Below are 3,903 nucleotides of genomic sequence, written 5' to 3' on the forward strand. Positions count from 1 at the left end.
ATATAGATAAACTAATTCCTAATATTTAGTTCGTAACTTTTTAACTGACTTTGTAACCTAACTCAATACTGACTTCTTTATCAATATGGACACTGGATTTCTCAAACTCTCCCATTGTACATAGCATAAAACTCTATGCTATTATTCTAAAACTCTATTTCTCTGAAATGGGAATGATTAAATGATGTTCATTTGATATAGATTATCACAATTATTTATAATCTTTACCAGTTTCGCTGTGAGACTCTGTACGAAATGTAACAATCTAAACTCATAAATACTGCAGTATTCTTAAAGAACTTGTATGGAGTTAGTTCAACAATTTTTATCAAAATATATATGAGATTTAAGACATATATTATTCTTCTTCTACATACTAACTAAAAATTTTTTTGAAATTAAGTTAAATAAAATAAATACTATTTCAGATAAGTACCTATACTTAATCTGAAATAGTCACAAATATCATAATATTTATGATAATTATGACTTTCCGAAACCTCTATAATATTTATATGATACAGTTTTCTGAAAAATGTATACATAACATTCTTACACCAAAATGTTCCATTTTTGTTCGACATTGCGATTGCTTTATCTTTATCAAACATTCTAATTAACTGCAATCTTTTCGCATACCCTGTATTTGAAAATTAAATTAGTTCATTTTATATATTCACACAAAGTACCAGTATTTCTACTTACATAAAGCACGTATCTAGACACATACTAATATATAGACACATACCGACACCCCCATAGATATTTTTTTGTTCTAAAAAATTGCACAGCACGACATTATCTCGTTTGTTTAGGTATAGCGCAGCCAGGGGAGCAAAAAATGCTCTACAACAAAATTGCAGAATTAATGTCGAGCATTTCGCAAGCAAATAAGTGAAAGTGTAGAGTAATTTCGAAAATTTTGCAAATTTTTGCTCTTATTTAGAGTCATTAAAGTGCATGCATGTAGCACATTGTATGGTTAGGTTTTTGTATCAAGAATGCAGTAGTGAATAACAGAGGACATTTTTGTTGTTAATTAAAGGGATTAGTTGTAATTTTAGTTTGAGTTTGATTTGTTAAAAGTAGAACTAACTAAATACCACAACAAATGCAGCTTACGATTTAAAATGTTGCATATTTTGTGCAACAATTTATGTTCAGAATGAATAGCAGCACTTTTTTATTCAGAACTACTTTATCATGTGCTTATACAAGGATAATCTCATTTCAGGGATATCTAGTATATGCAAGCATAAGCAACAAATTGCACTTAGAAAATTATTTAACACTAAATTGTGAAGTCCTAAGTAAACACAGGAGCAACAAAAAAGGACAAAAATGGACAAAAAAGTGTCGTTCATGTCGGCAACTTCTTGCTCCTTTTGGAAAGTTCTGCTAACTAAAGTGACAGAAATTTATCTGTTGCTTTATAAATAATTTCTGCAAAGCATCCAAGTTTGCGGTTGCAAGTGCTATTTACTACTTTGTATATAAGACACAAAAATTCTAAACAAAAACAAGTTCACACTTTGGAAATACTTTGTTGACACTTGGCTAAAAATGCTATTGTTTGGGTACGTCTTTGTATATAAACTACGAAACGAAACGAAACAAGAGCACCAGGCAAAAAGAAGTAGAAACTTTTTCAATTATTACTTTTAATATATTAATTAAAAATGTTTACTATTTTTATTTTGCTTCGAATTAAACTTTTTATGGAGGTCAAAATGAGTTTTCTACGGTATTGTGTATTTTAATTAAAGAGAGTAAAAATTCCATGCATACATAAGACGCATATGGTAACCTTTAATGGATGGGAATTACTGCAGTATGAAAAAAAATCTATGAGGTAGCATATAGGTTATTAAATAAGTACTTAGAAATAGATCGATTTTAATAGTTGGGTTTTAATATTATACTTACATTTTATTATTTTGAGCATGAAACAATTACTTGTGACCGAAAAATTATTTAACCGAAAAGCCCTATCTGCTATCATAGGGTAATTGAATTAATTTGGAGAGTTACCGACTTATTTCAAACTCCTACTAACAGTTCACCGGTTACTTTGTATATAATATCTGCTCTTAAATATAACGACTTTCTTTTAGAATGGTTGAAAATATTCTCTAAAAGTTCCCTATTAGACGATGGAATAGTAATACATTTTTATGGACTGATACTTTTGATTTATATTGTCAATATTTACACGCGAGTCTTGTTAAACATTTTTACTTCATTTCGAGCGTAAATAAGCAACTTTTTCATAATTTTATCTGTTGAAGAGAAGGTACAAGCCATCAATATTGAATTTATACATTACAGAACGGGATTAATATTATTTGATTTATAAAATTGAAGATGACTTGTCGTAGAGACCTTATGAGAAGTTATGTGACTTAAAAGAGTAATTAATCTTAACAAAGCTATACTAAAACTCTAATTCGTATATAAAGATCTGACTAAGTTTGTAGAGTGAAAACTCAAATAAGTTTGTAGAGTGAAAACTCAAATCGGTTGGAAAGACAAAAGCTTTGAACTGTTTTATATACTAAATATTTAAGAAGTTTACGGTATAACAGCATACTAGCTTTAAAATTCTATGCTTTATGATATATAACTTAAGAGAATATACCTTGAGTTCAACATATAAAATTTTAACCATTGCTTGGTATATACTGACATAGGATGTGTGTATTATCCGTCATACTTAATTATATTTACTATTTAGAAAATTCCAATCCCAACCTTGTTATCTAATTAATAGACAGTGTATATGCTTTATACCTAAATCATAAAGATCAATTGTTATGCACTTCATGTCGTCATAGTATAGAATGTTTAAGTCGTCATTTTAGATTGGGTTAACTAATGTAATAATCAAAACGTGTAAGTTGTAAAATTTTATAAAATCAGTTATCTTCAAAATGGAATTAATTAATAAGAAAGTAGAAAATGTGGTAGCCAAGCTTTTGCGGGATATATTGAATAATAATTTAATATAATAATATATAATTAATATAATAATTTAAAAAATCTTACTAAATACAGTGTATGCGATTTTAAAGAAATTGACCTTAAGTATTTTAAAATTTGAAGGCATGATATTCCTTTAATTTAATGTGACTTTGGAATATTACTATGCATTTCGAACAGTTGTCTGTAAGTGACTACACCATATAGTCATATCGGTTAAAGACTTAGTGCCACGATAAACCTCTAACTATTTCCATTAGATGATAGTTCCGTTAACAGGTCTATTAAAATGATTCTACTAATTACATTTGTCCTTCAGACGGCTTAATTCTAATTATTTTTAACTAATTCATGATGAAACTTCTAACTCTGTGTTAAAAAATTTTAATATATTTTGGTTGTAATCAAAATTCGAATATATGTAAAGTTACTATAATCATATTAGATAAATTTAATGCTACAAAGTATATAACAACGCTTATATCTTATAATCTGAAACTAATTCTAGAATAGCATTTGGAAATAAAATGCACCTCAAAAAAAAAATTCATCAATTTTTGCCTACAATATGTGTGAGAAAGAAACATTTACTAATAAAATATGAATAGTGCCAATATAAAAGTTTAAAGTGAAGGATCCTCTTATTTGAGAAAAAATATAAACTTACATTATTAACTAAAACTATTAGATTACAAACAAAATCTAGGAAGTCTCTGTTAAGCAGACTTCTTAAAATTTATTAATTTTATCCGGCTAGGAAAACTACAAATTAGGAAAAATAAAAAAGGAAATCGGGAACTTACATAATTGTATAGTGCAGAGAGGTTTGTAAGCTAATCTATTACACACAGCGTTTACTACATAAAAAAATTACTCTAAGACGTTAATATAGCGCAGTTATCTGAACTTTCAAAGTAGATCCTA

This window comes from Teleopsis dalmanni, chromosome 2 (assembly GCF_002237135.1).
Source record: "Teleopsis dalmanni isolate 2A chromosome 2, ASM223713v2, whole genome shotgun sequence".
NCBI lineage: Eukaryota > Metazoa > Arthropoda > Insecta > Diptera > Diopsidae > Teleopsis > Teleopsis dalmanni.